The sequence below is a fragment of the Harmonia axyridis genome, chromosome 1 (assembly GCF_914767665.1).
Source record: "Harmonia axyridis chromosome 1, icHarAxyr1.1, whole genome shotgun sequence".
NCBI lineage: Eukaryota > Metazoa > Arthropoda > Insecta > Coleoptera > Coccinellidae > Harmonia > Harmonia axyridis.
Window position 1 is genome coordinate 47,414,547 of NC_059501.1, and position 20,142 is coordinate 47,434,688.

Genomic DNA, 20,142 nt, shown 5'->3' on the forward strand with positions numbered 1-20,142 from the left:
ATGTGTTCATTTATTTTAAAGGCAACAGTTGACGTGATGATTTTGTATGCCGAGGGAAGGCAGGTGATAGGCCTATAATTACCTGGCTGTCTAAGGTCTCCTTTCTTTGGCACCAGATGAGTAATACCGTGTGTAAAATACTCTGGTATAGTATCGGGGTGTATAAGAGCTTTACTAATGAGTTGCGCAAGCACCCCATGGGTTGCTTATATATATATATATATATATATATATATATAAATATCGTGAATCTTTAAGGGAATTCGACTGATAAGAAGGATTTCAGTTTTACTCTTTATTCATACCAAGCTTTCGGAACTGGTTAGTTCCTTCCTCAGGGTTACTACAATTTTAACAATTAAAATTAAAATTACATATGTGTATGTAATTTTAATTTTAATTGTTAAAATTGTAGTAACCCTGAGGAAGGAACTAACCAGTTCCGAAAGCTTGGTATGAATAAAGAGTAAAACTGAAATCCTTCTTATCAGTCGAATTCCCTTAAAGATTCACGATATTTATAGTACGACTGTTATCTGGAGACAATATATATATAAATATATATATATATATATATATATATATATATATATATATATATATATATATATATTTATTATTTTTTTTTTTTTGTACCACCTTTATAGGGTTTCGTAGTGAGAATTCCGGGCTATGGTGGGCCAAGGCATCCTCACGCACTGGTCAGAAACGCCCGAACGATCCTCGTCGTCCACAGGATAACTTCTCTCTGTGCGTCTGTGATAAGCCTCTCCTCTAATCCGAGCTGGTAAGTATGCTCATTTAAATGTCTTTCAACCATTCCATTGGTGCTTATGATCAGTGGGAGTATCGTCGTGTTGGTAAGTTTATAAATTTCTTTCAGCTCGAATACAAGATCATGGTACTTCATTCTTTTTTCAGCATAGGCTTTCTCGATGTTGTCATCCGCTGGAATGGTGACGTCTATTGTTGTGACCTTGTTCTCCAGTATGTGAAATATGACAATGTCAGGCCGATTATGTGCAATAGGTCTATCCGTGATGAGTGGGGAATCCCAGTACAACCTGATTCTATCATTCTCCAGTATTTCGCTTGGTCTGTATTCGTATGCCCGTTTTTCTTTCTTTATTAATCCGGCTTGGATGGCAATAGCCTGGTGATATACTTTGGCCATGGAGTTGTGACGATCTGTATACTCTCTCGGAGCCATTACTGGACAGGACGAGGTAACGTGCTGTATGGTCTCTGCTGCTCTTGCACATTTTCTACATTTATCACTCGGTATATTTTTGCCTATTATGTTCTTCAGGTAAGCTCGTGTTGGGACAACCTGATCTTGGATTGCTGCCAACCTGCCTTCCGTTTCTGCAAAGAGGTAACCAGATTTAAGGTAAGATACTGATTTTTCTTTATTAATCGTTGTTCGTTTCAGGGTTGTTGGGTACCTTCCATGCAGGGCTTTGCCGTGCCACTCTTCAGAAAGTGCTGCAGTTGTCAGAGGTCCAGCCGGATCATTATTGGAGGCAAGATTCAGCACTGTGATATTATCGTCTGCTTCACATAGCGCCCTGAAGAATGGTGAGTTTTTCTCGATAAAATATTTTCTCATTTCCATGACAGCTTTGTGGTGCACTGCTTCGACGCTCTGCAAGCCTCTTCCTCCATCCTTCCTAGGTATATAAAGTCTGTTGACTGAGGCATGAGGGTGGTGTATTTCATGCCTCGTCATGAGCTTTCTTACCTGTATGTCAATGGCTTTCAGGTCTGAGGTGAACCATTTGACTACTCCGAATGAATATGAAAGGTAAGGCATCGCCCAGGTGTTCATTGATGTAACCATTGCTTTGGCATTCAGTTTGCTTTGTAATATTTTGTTTATTCTGCTTATGAATGTTGTTCTGAATGTGGTTTTGGTTTCTGCAGAATTTATTTCCAGACCTTGTTTTATGCCAAGATATTTATATCTTCCTTCTGGGCCGAGCCTTTCGAGTTCTATGTCATCTTTTACCAACATTCCTTCCCCTTCTGTGATTCTCCCCCTTTTCACGTTCACCACAGCACACTTGTCAAGTCCCATCTGCATCCTGATTGTCTCTGTGAAAGATGCCACTACCTTGAGCTGCCTCTTGAGTTGGTCTTCACTACCGGCGTATAGTTTGAGGTCATCAATGTAGAGCTGATGGTTTATCTTTGTGTTATGTTTTTTTTCTATTATGTATCCATATTTGTTTTTGTTCAGGAGTGTACTAAGGAAATTGATCGCTAGGCAGAACCACAGGGTACTGAGTTTATCTCCCTGAAAAAGCCCTCTCTTAATATTCACTTCTGGTGTTGTATAAGTGTGGTCTCTGATGTTCACATGTAGTCTCGTGCGCCATGAACTCATGAGGCATTTGAGTAGGTTGATTACGTCCTTCGATACTCCGTACAGCTGCAGGGTCTTCAGTAGCCAGGAGTGCGGTATTGAGTCGAAAGCTTTTTTGTAGTCAACCCATGCTACGGATATATTCCTCTGCTTCTTTTTTGCCTGTTTCGTGATTAGTGAGTCCATGATGAGTAGCTCTTTACAACCTCTTGTGTCCTTGCGGCATCCATTCTGCTCCCTGGCCAATATATTATTCTTTCCTATGTGCCTCGAGATGTTGAGTGTTATTACACCGGTAAGTATTTTATATAAGGTTGACAGGCATGTTATTGGCCGGAAGTTTTTCGGATCACCGCTGTCCTTTCCTTTCGGTAGCATGTGAGTTATGCCAGAAGTGAGGAACTCCGGTAAGTGGGATGGGTTTAAGAGCGCTCTCTGGAATGTTTCCGCTAGGATTTTGTGGGTACAGTCGAAGTACTTCCACCAGTAGTTGTGTACTCCGTCGGGTCCTGGGGCAGACCAGTTGTTCGACTTCTTCAGAATTGCTTTCACGTCCTCGTCTGTGATTCTCACTTCCTCCATGGTGTATTTTTCCGCTTCTCGTTCAGCATCTCGGATCCAAAAAGCGGTTTCATCATGCTCTTCCTCAGATTCCCAGATTTCCTTCCAGGTCCTATGCATGTTTTCAGGAGATGGTGGATCTTCTTCCGCTACTATACTGTTTTCGAGCGATCTGAAGAATTCTTTTGGGTTTTTATAATATAGTTGATTGTTTTTGTATCTTTTGACTCTTTCGTTGTAGCGTTGTAAGCGATTACCTAATGATTTTGCTTTTTGTTTCAGTTTGTCACATGTCATCTCCAGTTTGTGCTTGAAATCTTCGTGCTGATTTTGAATAAGTAACTGCGATGTAATGCGACGAATGGATTTAAGAAGTTTCCTGGTTGGTGAACTAGTCTAAAGGTAAGTATATATTATGCCAATATTTTTTCTTATATGTGTTATTTTTGTTTCTAGGCGATTCTTCCAGGGTGGTGTGTTCTCTCTTCTCGGTGTTATTTCCCTTTGCTTGAGTAAAATTCCATTTTCCTCACAGACCGTTATCGCACCGGCATAGACCCAGGTCAATATTTCCTCCAGTTTGGGCCGGTTTTCGAGGTGGGCTTTCATTAGTTCGTTCACCTTCTGAACGCACTCGAGGACTTTGCGTGAGCCTTTGAGTCTCGGTATTCTCGGCCATTGTTGAGGGGAGACCCCTAAGTACTTTTGAGCATTCTTCTCGAGGTTTTTTCCTATCTTGCTTCGATTGGGGCTTGTCTCATATTCATTGCTTCTGTTGTGCTCGGTACGCGGTACGGATGGTATATCTTCGGTGCTGAGGCTTTCATTCATTGTCACTGGAGCATAAGGTGTTATGCTTCGCTGGATGTTGTCTAGTTCCACGCTTGAGAATTTCCCAATTTCGAGCATCCGCTTTACTCTGTTTGAGAGAAGGTTAGGGTAAGAAGTTCTTTCTGGATAGATTTCGTTCCAGGTGGAGGCTAAGATTTCTCGGTATCTCCGACCAGTTGTTCGCTGCAGTTCTTGTGCGATGAAATGAGTGCGCATTAGGAGGATATTGTCCTCTTCACTCCAGCGCACTCTCCCATCTCGTATTCTCGGAGGTTCAGCGGGACGGGTGCGTATCGCGTCCAAGCTTAAGCTCCTTCTCTCTCTTCTGAGGGGAATCGAGTTCCGGCTTACGGTGCCATCTCGGGGGGCTGCGTCGCTTGCCCCACAGCTTACCCCATCAGGCTCTACCTCCGGACGGTTCCGAAGAGGGCCAGCCCGCTGCCCTCCCCCACCCTGAATCATACTTCTAGTGATAGGAGCAACTATTACATCAACTTCCAGGCCGCTGACCTTGGAAGTTGGGCGACTCGGGTACGCGGGGCCGTCAGTCCCCGAAAGCTTTCGCTCCCCTGCGTATATATATATATATATATATATATATATATATATATATATATATATATATCAAGAATATATGGTTAAACGCTACCAAACCCGGAGCCGGGTCTGACAACGTCAGTTTTGGACTGAAAAGTCGGTAGAGTATATCGATTTGGGTCTGTATAAGCGGTCAAAAAAATCTATATAGATATATATATATATATATATATATATATATATATATATATATATATATATATATATATACATATATATATATATATATATATATATATATATATATATATATATATATATATATATATATATATATATATATATATATATATATATATATAGAGCACAAAAAGATAAGGACAGTCCCTCACAGAGAAATGCTAACCGTAGACACGTGTTTCGGGCTTTCGGGCCTCATCAGTACGGTGAGGCCGAAAGCCCGAAACACGTGTCTACGGTTAGCATTTCTCTGTGAGGGACTGTCCTTATCTTTTTGTGCTTTGTTTTATGAACAAAAACCCTCGTTATCCTTTTTACATACATATATATATATATATATATATATATATATATATATATATATATATATATATATATATATATATATATATATATATATATATATATATATATATATATATATATATATATATATATATATATATATATATATATATATATATATATATATATGTAAAAAGGATAACGAGGGTTTTTGTTCATAAAACAAAGCACAAAAAGATAAGGACAGTCCCTCACAGAGAAATGCTAACCGTAGACACGTGTTTCGGGCTTTCGGCCCTCACCGTACTGATGAGGGCCGAAAGCCCGAAACACGTGTCTACGGTTAGCATTTCTCTGTGAGGGACTGTCCTTATCTTTTTGTGCTCTATATATATATATATATATATATATATATATATATATATATATATATGACTAACGTTGAGTTCCAAGACATTTTGTACATATGGATAGGTTGTATACATCCGGTCGGCAATAATAATTGTTACAATTTAAATTGTTTAGTATTGGATTTAGTGAGTAGGGTAGCACTAAATTTAAGGGTATAACTTGTAAATCCTTGGGGGAAAATTTTTTAATTTAGAGTTAAAAAGTTTAAGGTTTGGTTATTATCTAAGGGGACGTTTTTGACGGGAGGAAGTTACAAAGATTTGTTAACTTAAAGTTTTTAAAATTATTAGTTTTAATAATTTAATTTTTTAAATTTAATTTAATTATTATTATTTCTAAATAAAGTTAATTTTTTTTTGTTTGAAATAAATTTTAACTAAATGTAGTCTTTTTTGGGTTTTAGTTAATTAGATATTTGATTATGGTATTAGATATATATATTCATTCAAGATTTATATGAATATTGTTTTAAATTTAATAAATTAGTAGTGTATATTTTTAATTATTAAAAAAATTTAGAATTAGTGATAAGATTTAGTATTTGCAATTTTTGTGCCAGCAGTAGCGGTTATACAAAAAATATAATATATATTTATTAGCTTTAATTAATAGAATTAAAAATTAAAAAAGAAATTTTAAGTTTTAAGGTGAAATTTTAATTTATTAATATTTTTAATTATGTTTTTATGAGGTTAAGAAATTATTATAATAAACTAGGATTAGATACCCTATTATTAATTAAGTAAATTATAAAGTTAAGTGATTAATAGTTAAGTTCTTTAAAGCTAAATGATTTGGCGGTATTTTTACTTTTCAGAGGAACCTGTTCTATAAACGATAATCCACGATTAAAATTACTTTAGTTAGAAACTTTTATATCGTCGTTGTTAAATATTTTTTTAGAAATTAATATTTAGATATTTTTTAAAAATTTAAATCAGATCAAGGTGAAGTTTATATTAAAGTAGAAATGGGTTACATTAAATTATATTTATGGATTTATATATTTTAAAAGTTTTATGAAATTGGATTTGATTGTAATTAAATATTTTTATTTTTAATGATTTAGTACTAAAATATGCACATATTGCCCGTCGCTTTCATCTAATATGGAATAAGTCGTAACATAGTAGATTTACTGGAAAGTGATTCTAGAATGTCAGTTTAGAGCTTGAATAAGCATCTTATTTACATTAAGAAGATAATTAATAATTTAAATTGAATTTTAAAATTTATTTAATTAATATATATATATATATATATATATATATATATATATATATATAATTTTATTAAATAATTAGTATTTTTATTAGATTAAGAAAAATTTTATTTTATGATAGATTAATAGTACTGAAAAGGAAAATTATATAAATTTATAAAAGAAACAATATTGTGTACCTTGTGTATCAGGGTTTATTAAAAATTTAATATTTATATATTTATCTCGAATTTAAAAGAGCTATATAGTTATAAATATTATTGTTTAATAAATATTTATAATAATTATATAGTAATGAAACGTTATTCGTTTTTAAATATATCTAGTTTTTTAAGAAAAGAATTTAATTCATTATAAAAATTATAAAAATTTAATTTTTAATTTTTTGAATTTTTATTTTAATAGTTTTAGGGATAAGCTTAAAATTAAATTATTATAATTAAATATTATAAATTAATAATTTATAGAATTAGAAATTTTTACTATTTGAAGTTTGTTAAAATTTGTTATTTAATTAAAAATATTTATATATTAATTTAATTTTTTTATTAAAGTAAATTTAATAATAAAAATTATATTGAAATAATGATAAAATTAGTATTAATTATTTTGTAAAAATATAAGTAATTACGAAAGGTATAATTAAGTAATTAGGCAAAAATATCTTTCACCTGTTTAATAAAAACATCTCTTTTTGATTATAATTTAAAGTAGGACCTGCCCACTGAATAGAATTTGAAGGGCCGCAGTATTTTGACTGTGCAAAGGTAGCATAATCATTAGTTTTTTAATTGAAAGCTTGTATGAATGGTTTGATGAGAAGATAACTTTCTAAATTTTATTATTTAAAAATTTTATTTTTAAGTTAAAAAGCTTAAATTTTTTTAAAAGACGAGAAGACCCTATAGAGTTTAATTTATAAAAGATTTTTAATTTAAAGAATTATAAAATTTAAAATTTTTATTAAATTTGATTGGGGTGATAAAAAAATTAGATTAACTTTTTTAATTTTAACCATTAATTTATGAAAAATTGATCCATTTTTATGATTAAAAGAATAAATTACCTTAGGGATAACAGCGTTATTTTTTTTTAGAGTTCAAATCGAAAGAAAAGATTGCGACCTCGATGTTGGATTAAAGTTAAATTTAGGTGTAGAAGCTTAAATATTTGGTCTGTTCGACCATTAAAACTTTACATGATCTGAGTTTAAACCGGTGTAAGCCAGGTTGGTTTCTATCTTTAATAATTTAATAAATTTTAGTACGAAAGGACCAAGTTTATGATTTAAAATTTTATAAATGAATAAAATTATTATTTTGGCAGATTAGTGCGTTAGATTTAGAATCTTTATAAGTATTTTATACAAATAATAATTGATATAATTTTAATTTTGATAATTTTTATTTTAATAATTATTTGTATTTTAGTTAGAGTAGCTTTTTTAACTTTATTAGAACGTAAGTTATTAGGGTATATTCAAATTCGAAAAGGTCCTAATAAAGTAGGTTTTTTAGGAATTTTACAGCCTTTTAGTGATGCAATTAAATTATTTAGAAAAGAAATAATTTTTCCTTATATGGCTAATATTTTAATTTATATTATATCACCAGTTTTTAATTTAATTTTAGCATTAATATTATGAATTAGAATACCTTTTTATTGTTATTTATTTAAATTTAATTTTTCTGTATTGTTTTTTTTTGTAATTTCTAGTTTTAGTGTGTATACAATTATATTATCGGGTTGATCTTCAAATTCGATTTATTCTTTATTAGGAAGGCTTCGTTCAGTTGCTCAAGTAATTTCTTATGAAGTAAGAATATTTTTAATTTTATTATCATTTTTAGTGTTAATTATATCTTTAAATTTAATAGATTTTATTTTTTATCAAAAATATGTTTGATTTGTTATATTTAATTTTCCTCTAAGAATAATATGATTTATTTCAAGATTAGCTGAAACTAATCGAACTCCTTTTGATTTTTCTGAGGGTGAATCAGAGTTAGTTTCAGGATTTAACGTTGAATATAGAAGTTTTGGATTTGCTTTTATTTTTATGGCTGAATATTCTAATATTATTTTTATAAGAATAATAAGAAGGTTGATTTTTATAGGAGGAGATTTTTATTCTATTATATTTTTTTTAAAATTATTATTTTTTTCTTTTATATGAATTTGGGTTCGAGGGACTTTACCTCGTTATCGATATGATAAATTAATATATTTATCTTGAAAGGTTTTTTTGCCTGTTTCTTTGAATATACTTATATTAAATTTTAGATTAAGATTATTATTTATAGTATTAATTATATAGTTAATTAAATTTTGTATAAATCAATAGAAATTTAAATTCTTTCTTATATTTTCAAAATATATGCTTTTCAAGCTCATTGATTAATTAAATATTCATCAGTCTCAAATTTTATAAATAATTGAGTTTAATATAAAGTATATGAAATAGATTAAGGTAAAAATTTGTCCTATGAAAATAAAAGGATCTTCAACTGGTTTAGCTCCGATTCATGTTAAAATTATAACTGTAACGATAAAATTTCAAAATATAATTTTATTAATATAATAAAAGCTGTTTCTTTTTATTATTTTGAAATTAATAAAAGGTATAAAATAAAGAATAGCAATTGATATTACTAAAGCAATTACACCTCCAAGTTTATTGGGAATAGAGCGAAGAATTGCATAAGCAAATAAAAAATATCATTCTGGTTGAATATGAGGAGGGGTGGAAAGAGGATTAGCTGGGATAAAATTATCAGGATCTCTTAATATATAAGGATATAGAATAATAATATTTAAAATAAAAAATATTATAATGAGAAAACCTAAAATATCTTTAAAGGAGAAATATGGATGAAAACTAATTTTATCTAGATTAGAATTAGATCCTAAAGGATTACTAGAGCCAGAGTTATGTAAAAATAGTAAATGAATTATAATTAAAGCTGAAATAATGAAAGGTAAAATAAAATGAAATGAATAAAATCGGTTTAATGTAGCATTGTCAACAGCAAAACCTCCTCATAGTCAAATAACGATAGAATTTCCTAGGTAAGGGATTGCAGAAACTAAATTTGTAATTACAGTTGCTCCTCAAAAAGATATTTGCCCTCAGGGAAGAACATAACCTAAAAAGGCTGTAGCTATAGATATAAATAAAATAGTAGTTCCTGTCATTCAAGTTTCTGTAAGTTTGTAAGAACCAAAATATAAGCCTCGCCTAATATGTAAATATAAGCATATAAAAAATAAAGAGGCTCCATTTGCATGAATAGTTCGTATTAACCATCCTATATTTACGTCTCGACAAATATGAGTCACTCTATTAAAAGCTAAATCTACGTTTGCACAATAATGTATAGATAAAAATAATCCTGTAATAATTTGTATTATTAAACACAAGCCTAATAAAGATCCAAAATTCCATAAATATGAAATATTTCTAGGTGTAGGTAGATCGATTAAAGAGTTATTAATAATTTTCGTTAAAGAATTAATTTTTCGTATTGGTATTTTCATATTTAAATTGACGTAACGGTCCAAATTTTACTTTAGTAATTTTTACAACTGCAATTATTGAAATTAATAAATAAAAAATCAAAATTAAAAATATGTTAGAATTTGGGTAATTTAAAAATTTATTTAAATTTAAATAAAAATTTCTAATTAAATCTATTTTATGTAAAATTTCATTATTAATATTTTGATTTATTGAATATAGATTTATATTATTTATAAATATAGTAATTATAAATAAACTAATTATAATAAATATAATATATTTATTAAATTTAAATTTTTCATTAGAGGCAGTTCTTGTTATATAAATAAATAAAATTAGTAAACCTCCAATTATAATTAATATTAAAATATATGAAAATCAAAAGTTTGATCTTATTAATCCTATAATGATACAAGTTATAATTGTATAAGTTAAAATAAGTAGTCCTAAGGATAGGGGGTGGGTAAGAAAAATTGCCAAAAAATTTAAAAATGTTAAAATTAAGATTTCAGAGGGTAGTTTAATAAAAAATATTAATTTTGGAGATTAAAGATATATTTGTTTTCCTCTGATATTTTAAAAGATTAAATCTTAAAGCTGGTTTACAAGACCAGTATTTTTTTTAAATTATTAAAATATGGAAATAATTTTTTTAAGTATGTTTATTTTTAGAATTTTAAATTTTTTTATTAATCGAAAACATTTATTAATAACATTACTTAGATTAGAATTAGTAATTTTAACTTTATTTATAATAATATATTTTTACTTATCTTATTTTAGTTATGAATTTTATTTTGTAGTAGTTTTTTTAACTATAAGTGTTTGTGAAAGAGTTTTGGGATTATCTTTATTAGTGTCAATAATTCGTTCTTACGGAAATGATTATTTTAATTCATTAAATATTTTATGATAATATTAATAATATTAGTATTTATGATTCCTTTATGTTTTATAAATAAATTTTGATTAATTAAAAATTATTTAATTTTAATAAGAATTTGATTTTTTTCAAAAATTTCTTTTTTATTTTTTAGTTCATTAAATTTTTTTATAGGTATAGATTTTTTATCATATTTTTTGTTATTATTAAGGTTTTGAATTTCTTTTTTAATATTTATAGCTAGAGAAAAACTTTTTAATTTAAAAGATTTCAGTGAGTTATTTAGTATTTTATTATTATTATTATTGCTTTTTTTATTATTAACTTTTTCTTCTATAAATATATTTTTATTTTATATATTTTTTGAGGCTAGGTTAATTCCAATTTTGATTTTGATTTTAGGTTGAGGATATCAGCCTGAACGTATTCAAGCTGGAATATATATATTTTTTTATACAATTATAGCTTCTTTACCAATAATATTGTTTATTTTTATTTATTATTCAAAGTTTAAAACATTAGATTTGACTTATATTAATGTAAATTTATTTAGTTTTATTTTATATTTTATAATAATAATAGTATTTTTAGTTAAAATGCCGATATTTTTATTTCATTTATGATTGCCTAAAGCACATGTAGAAGCTTCAGTTGCTGGGTCTATAATATTAGCAGGAGTGATATTAAAGTTAGGAAGATATGGACTTATTCGATTTTTAACTATATTTTTATATCTAGGAGTTAAGGTTAATTTTTTTTTAATTAATTTATCTTTAATAGGAGGGATTTTAGTTTCTTTAAGTTGTTTACGTCAAAGAGATATAAAATCTTTAATTGCTTATTCTTCAGTTGTTCATATAGGACTTTTATTGTCAGGTTTATTAACATTTAATTCTTGAGGAATTACTGGATCTTTAATAATAATATTAGCTCATGGCTGTTGTTCTTCAGGATTATTTGTTTTAGTAAATATAAATTATGAACGTATTGTTAGTCGAAGTATTTTTATTAATAAAGGTTTAATTAATATTGTACCTTTTTTATCTTTATGGTGATTTTTGTTAGTAATTAGAAATATAGCTGCACCACCTTCTTTAAATTTGTTAAGAGAAATTTTGTTAATTAATAGTTTAATTAATTATTCTCATATTTGTATATTTATATTAATAATTATAACTTTTTTGAGAGCTTCTTATAGTTTGTATTTATATTCTTTTAGTCAACATGGAAAATTTTACAGAAGATTATATTTTTTTGAATTAATTTCTTATCGAGAATTAATTTTATTACTCATACATTGGGTTCCTTTAAATTTAATTTTATTGAAAAGAGATCTATTTTTCTTTTACTTAAATAGTTTATATAAAATATTGATTTGTGGAGTCAATGAAGTTACTTTAACTTTAAGTAATATCTTTTTGTGTAATTTTTTCTAGATTGATACTTAGGTTTTTTTTTTTTTTTTTTTGTTTTAGATTATTTTTACTTAATACAGGAAAGGTTTATTTTATTGAGTGAAGAATTTTTAATTTAAATTCAATAGAAGTAGAAATATTAATTCTTTTAGATTGAATATCTTTATTATTTGTTTCTTTTGTATTATTTATTTCTACTATAGTAATTTTTTATAGAAAATCTTATATATCTAAGGATTTATCTATTAATCGTTTTATTATACTAGTTTTTATATTTGTTCTTTCTATATTATTAATAATTTTAAGTCCAAATTTAATTTCAATTTTATTGGGTTGAGATGGGTTAGGATTAGTTTCTTATTGTTTAGTAATTTATTATCAAAATGTAAAATCTTATTCAGCTGGTATATTAACAGCTTTATCTAATCGAGTAGGAGATGCAATATTAATAATTTCTATTGCTTGGATAATAAATTTTGGAAGATGAAATTTTATATTATATATTGATTATTATTATAGGGATAAAAGAATAATAATTGTAGGTTTGTTAATTATTATTGCTGCTTTAACTAAAAGTGCACAAATTCCTTTTTCAGCTTGATTACCAGCAGCTATAGCTGCTCCTACTCCTGTTTCAGCATTAGTACATTCTTCAACTTTAGTAACAGCAGGGGTTTATTTATTAATTCGATTTCATTTATTATTGGAAAACTATTCTTTTGTGTTAATATTCATTGGATTGATAACAATATTAATCTCAGGTTTAGCGGCTAATTTTGAATATGATTTAAAAAAAATTATTGCTTTATCAACTTTAAGTCAGTTAGGTTTAATAGTTACTATTTTAAGATTAGGTTTATATGAATTAGCTTTTTTTCATTTATTAATTCATGCTTTATTTAAAGCCTTATTATTTATATGTGCAGGTAATTTTATTCATTTAATAGGAGAATGTCAAGATATTCGTTTTATAGGAGGTTTAGTTTATAAAACTCCTATAACTGTAATATATTTTAATGTAAGAAATTTATCATTATGTGGTATTCCTTTTTTTTCTGGATTTTACTCAAAAGATTTAATTATAGAGGTTTATTCTATGACAAGATTAAATATTGTAATTTATTTAATTATATTAATTTCTTTAACATTAACAGTTTCTTATACAGTGCGTTTATTAAATTATTTAATATTTACAGATTATTGTGGTTTTAGAATAAATAGAACTGAAGAATTAAGAGATGAAATAGTTTATAGAATAGGATTTATATTTATTATTGTATTATTTTCAGGAACGGTTCTTATATGATTTATATTTAAGGATATCAATTTAGTTGTATTACCTTTTTTTATGAAAATTTTAATTTTAATTATAGTAATAATTGGGGTAATTATAGGTTTTGAGATTTCTTTATTAAAATTAAATTATAATTTAATTTTTTCTAATTTAATAAAAATTTTAATTTTTTTAGTATTAATATGGAATTTGCCTTATATTTCAACTTTTGGAATAAATTATTTTTTTATTAATTTAGGAATACTAAATTATAAATTTTTAGATCAAGGTTGATCAGAGTTCTTAGGAAGTCAGGGTTTATTTAAATTTTTTAAAAAAATTTCTGTTTTATTTCAGTATATTTTTAAAAATAGTTTAAAGATTTATATAATCATATTTTTAATTTGAATTATTTTGTTATTGATTTATATATTCTACTTAAATAGCTTAATAGAGCGCAATATTGAAGATATTGAGGTAAATTAAAATATTTTTTAAGTATTTATAAGAATTAATCTTTTTTTATAATGAAAATATAATGTTTTAGATAAACTATATAAATAGAAATATTAACAAATTGCTATATATTAAGTTAGAAGCTTAAATTTTTATATTTCTTTAATTGGAGAGTTTCTCATTGGAATCATTAACAGTGACTTACCTCTAGTTTTGGTTTCAATTAAATAAGGAATTTAAATTCAAATTTTTAGGTCGAAACTAAAAGCAATATTTTGCTTCTTATTTAAGATAAACTGAAAAACAGTATTTTTTAAATGCAAATTAAATGTTAATTTAACTATTATCCTATAAAGATCAGTTTAAGGCTCCTTGTTTTCATTCATGGTATAAACCTAAAATTAAGATTGCTATGAATATAAAAAATATAATGCTAATAATTATAATATTAGAATATTTTATTCTATAAATAAAAGGGATAATAAGGGTAATTTCTACATCAAAAATTAAAAAAATTAAAGCGATTAAAAAAAAGTGAATTGAGAATGGTAGGCGTGCAGAATTTTTAGGGTCAAATCCGCATTCAAAGGGAGAACTTTTTTCTCGATCTTTAAATGTTTTTATTGAGATATAATTTGCAATAATTATTAAAATTATTATAATTCTAATAATTATTAAAATTAAAGATGAAATTAAGAATATTATCTATACTTTTAAAAGATTTTTTGATTGGAAATCAAATGTAATATTTATACTATATAGATATCTACCTCATCAATAAATAGATATATATAGGAATAGTCATACTACGTCTACAAAATGTCAATATCATGCTGCTGCTTCAAATCCAAAATGGTGATTGTTTCTAAAATGATTAAAGTTTAATCGAGTTAAACATACTAAAAGAAAAATAGAACCAATAATAACATGTAAACCATGGAATCCTGTAGCTATAAAGAATGTTCTTCCATAAACTGAATCGGCTATAGAAAATGGGGCTTCTAAATATTCAATTCCTTGTAGTAAAGAAAAATATATTCCTAGAAAAACAGTAATAATTAATCTTTGAAATGTTTGATTAAAATTATTTTCTATTAATCTATGGTGGGCTCAAGTTACTCTTAGGCCTGATCTTAATAGAATAATAGTGTTTAATAATGGGATTTCATTAGGATTAAAGGTATTAATTCCTTTTGGAGGTCAAGCTATTCCTAGTTCGATAGAAGGAGATAATCTTATATGATAAAATCTTCAAAAAAAACTAACAAAGAAAAAAATCTCTGAGGTAATAAATAAAATTATTCCTCATCGCAAACCAAAAGATACTAAAAGAGTGTGGTTTCCTTGAAAGGTTCTTTCTCGAATTACATCTCGTCATCATTGAAATATAATTAGTAAAAGAATTATATTTCTTAAAATAAATAAATTAGAGTTAAAAAGATGGAATCATTTAATTATTCCTATTATTGCAGTTATAGCTCTAAAAGCTCCTAAAATTGGTCAAGGACTATAATCTACTAAATGAAATGGGTGATTTTTTATCATAATTATTTTCTCTAGAATAAAGAGTTCTAAGGATAGCAAAAACATAAGATTGAATTAAAGCTACTGCTGATTCTAATAAAATTAGTATAAATTGAATTATAATAATTAATAAAATAAGCAAATTTACTATAGGACCAGTGTTTCCTAAAAGAGTTAATAAAAGGTGTCCTGCAATTATATTAGCTGATAAACGAATAGCGAGAGTTCCAGGACGAATAATATTTCTAATTGTTTCAATACATACTATAAAAGGTATTAAAATAGAAGGAGTTCCTTGAGGCATTAGATGGGCAAATGAGTGATAAGTGTGGCTAATTCAACTATTTAATATAAATCTTAACCATAAAGGTAAAGCTAGGGATAGAGTAAAAATTATATGACTTGAGGCTGTAAAAATGTAAGGAAATAACCCTATTAAGTTATTAATTATAATGAAGTAAAATAATACAATAAATATTAAAGTATTATTTTTTTTTGTAATGATTTTGAATTCTTTATGTAGAGTAATTAATATATTTTGAATTAAAAAGTTAAATCGATTAGGAATTAATCAGAATATAGAAGGAATAAATAAAAAACTAATAATTATTCTTAGTCAATTTAAAGGTAATATAAAATAAGATGAAGGATCAAAAGAAGAAAAAAGATTTATTATCATTTTCAAGAAAGTTTTTTATTTAATAATTTAAATTTTTTTAAAGGAGATTTTTTATGAGAATAAAATATTTTAATGTTTAAAATAATAAATAAAAGTGTTATAAAAATATATAAGGAAAACCAATCTATAGGTATAGTTTGAGGAATTAAAAATTATTCTGAGAATGATTTTAGTTTGACAAACTAATGTTATAGGTTAACTAAATTTTTCATTAGAAGTAGTCGTTAATTACTATAAAGTGGTTTAAGAGACCAATACTTATCTTTCAGTCATCTAATGAAAAATTTTCTACCCATTTAATGAAATTTTGGGGAGAAATTCTTTCAATAGAAATAGGTATAAATCTATGGTTTGCTCCACAAATTTCTGAACATTGACCAAAAAAAATTCCAGTTCGATTTAAATTAAATCTAAGTTGATTTAATCGTCCTGGGGAGGCATCGATTTTTACTCCTGTTGAAGGAACTGTTCAAGAATGAATTACGTCAGAAGATGAAGTTAGAATTCGAATATGAGAAAGATATGGTAAAATCGTTCGATTATCAACTTCTAGTAATCGAAAATTAAAAAGTTGATTATTATTAATTAAATATGAATCAAATTCAAGATTTTTAAAATCTGTATATTCATAGGTTCAATATCATTGATGACCAATAGTTTTAATAGTAACTAAAGGGTTACGGATTTCATCAATTAAGTAAATTAATTTTAAAGAAGGAAAAGCAATAAAAATTAAAGTTAATGCTGGTATGATAGTTCAAATTGTTTCAATATTGTGTCCTTCTAATATAAAACGATGGTTATAATTATTTAATGTTAGTCTCATTATGGTGTATGTTACAATACAAGTGATTATTATTAAGATCAAAAGGGCGTGATCATGAAAAAATCTTAATTGTTCCAGTAAATATGAAGCTCTGTCTAAAAATATATATGATTTTCAAGTCGCTATTTCTAAAAAAAGGTAAATCTTTATAATTGGGGTTTAAATCCAATGCACTAATCTGCCATATTAGAATTTTTGAGCTAAGATTGGTACTTCTGAATAAGAATGTTCATTAGGGGGAGAAAGTTGAAGTCATTCAATTAAAGAGGGTACATTAGAATTAAATTTTCTTAAACGTATTGAATAAAATCTTTCTCAAATAATTAAGATTATAAAGATTATTCTAAGAGAGGAAATTATAGATCCAATAGAAGAAATTTTATTTCATTTGTAATAAGCATCAGGATAATCAGAGTATCGTCGAGGTATTCCTCTTAGTCCTAAGAAGTGTTGAGGAAAAAATGTTAAGTTTACCCCAATAAATATAATTAAAAATTGGATTTGTAATAATTTATTGTTAAGATTGAATCCTGTAATTAAAGGGAATCAATGGATAAATCCTGCTATAATGGCAAATACAGCTCCTATAGATAAAACGTAATGGAAATGAGCTACAACATAATAGGTATCATGTAGAATAATATCTATGGAAGAGTTAGCTAAAATTACTCCTGTTAATCCACCAATTGTAAATAAAAATAAAAATCCCAGGGTTCATAAAATTGAAGGTGTATAGTAAAATTGTATTCCATGTAAAGTTGCTAACCAAGAAAAAATTTTAATTCCAGTGGGTACTGCAATAATTATAGTAGCTGAAGTAAAATAAGCTCGAGTATCAACATCTATTCCCACTGTAAATATGTGATGAGCTCATACTACAAATCCTAGAAGTCCAATAGCTAATATAGCATAAATTATTCCTAAAGAACCAAAGGCAATTTTTTTCCCTCTTTCTTGTGTAATAATATGGGAAATTATACCAAATCCTGGGAGAATTAAAATATAAACTTCAGGATGGCCAAAAAATCAAAATAAATGTTGGTATAAAATTGGGTCTCCCCCACCGGTTGGGTCAAAAAAAGAAGAATTTAAGTTTCGGTCAGTTAATAGTATAGTAATTGCTCCTGCAAGAACTGGTAGTGATAGTAATAAAAGAATTGCTGTAATAAGAACAGATCATACAAATAAAGGAGTTTTATCAAGTATTATACCAAATGGACGTATATTTATAATAGTTGAAATGAAATTTACTGCACCTAAAATTGAGGAAATTCCTGCTAAATGTAAACTAAAAATCACTAAATCTACTGAAGGCCCATTATGTGTTAAATTAGAAGAAAGAGGAGGGTAAACAGTTCATCCTGTTCCTGCCCCTATTTCTACGATTGTTCTTAAAATTAAAAGAGTTAAAGCAGGGGGTAAAAGTCAAAATCTTATGTTATTTAATCGTGGAAATGCTATATCAGGAGCTCCAATTATTAAAGGAACTAATCAATTTCCAAAACCCCCAATTATAATAGGTATTACTATAAAGAAAATTATAATGAAAGCATGAGCTGTAACAATTATATTATAAATTTGGTCGTTTCCAATTAATCTTCCTCTAGTTCCTAATTCTAACCGAATTAAAATACTTAACGATGTTCCTACTATTCCTGCCCATATTCCAAATAAAAAGTATAATGTTCCAATATCTTTATGATTAGTAGAAAATAATCATTTATTCGATAAAGTGGCTGAATTAAAGCGTTAAATTGTAAATTTAATTATGAGTTTTCTCCTTTATTAAGCCTTATATTCAATTATGATTATAAATTGCAAATTTATAGGTGAATATTATTCTAAGGCTTAGAATAATTCTATTTTTAACTTTGAAGGTTACTAGTTTATTTAACTTAAATCCTTAATAAATTCTAAAAATTACAGTAAAAATGATTAATCCGTAAATATTCACTCAATTTAAAAAAATTACATAGTAAGAGTTAATATAATTAAATTTTTTATTTTCATTTAATTTTATTATTAAAGATTGAAGTATTAAGCGTATATAAATATATATACAAATTAAAGTAATAAAAATTATTATAAAAGATAGAAAATAAAAGTGATTTTCAATTAAAGTTTTTAGAATTAGTCACTTAGGAAAAAATCCTAAAAAGGGGGGGATTCCTCCTAGAGAAAAGAAATTTAAAAAAAAATAGAATTTTAAAGTTTTATTATAATTCATATTATTTATAAGATCTTTAATGTTAAAGATTTTATATTTATTAAAAATTAAGATTATATTTAAAGAAATAAAAGTATAAATTAAAAAGTATAATATTCATAAGGATTGATTTAATATTATTATTCTTAATATTCAACCAATATGGTTGATGGAAGATAAGGCAAGAATTTTTTTTAATCTGGTTTGGTTCCATGTTTTTACACTCCCTAAGGTTATACATATCAAAATAATCAAAATAAAGAATAGGTTTAATTTAAAATTATATATATGTAATTAAAATTATTGGGGCAATTTTTTGTCAAGTTATTAATAATAATGCATTAGCTCACCTTAGTCCTTCTAGGACTTCTGGGTATCAAAAGTGAAAAGGGGCTGCTCCTATTTTTATAAGGATAGCTCTGTTAAACAAAAATATAGAAGTAGGTATTAATTGCTCGATAGAATTGATTAAAATAAATGAATTTAAAAAAGAAAATAACACTAGAATTGATGCAGAAACTTGAACTAAAAAATATTTCAAGGAGGATTCAGAAGAATACTTAAAATTATCTAAATTTATAATAGGAATAAAAGCTAAGAGGTTTAATTCTAAACCAATCCAGATATTAATTCATGAATAAGCAGAAATAGAAATGAGAGTTCCTCTTATTATTAAAATTAAAAATATTAATTTTATAGTTTTAATTATAAAGAAAAGGGGTATACCTTTATAAATGGGGTATGAACCCATCAGCTTCTTTAGCTTATCTTTATATTCTAGTATAAGATGTACAAGAGTTTTTGAAACTCTAAGAAATAATTTAATTTTATTGAATATAATTACAAAAAAAAATTAACAATTAAAAATTTAACTTATTAAGTTAAATTTAAAATTTAATATTTTAACC

At 26.5% G+C, this 20,142-nt stretch overlaps 1 protein-coding gene and 2 pseudogenes across 3 annotated transcripts in view; all 3 read right to left on the bottom strand.

Moving 5' to 3' along the window:
• The window catches only part of LOC123673051, a 928,323-nt gene that overhangs the window by 16,833 nt on the left and 891,348 nt on the right, over window positions 1-20,142 (bottom strand). The gene's annotated exons all lie outside the window — the stretch shown is intronic.
• Window positions 8,850-10,004, bottom strand: LOC123673147 (annotated as a pseudogene).
• LOC123673181 lies at window positions 16,407-17,168 on the bottom strand (annotated as a pseudogene).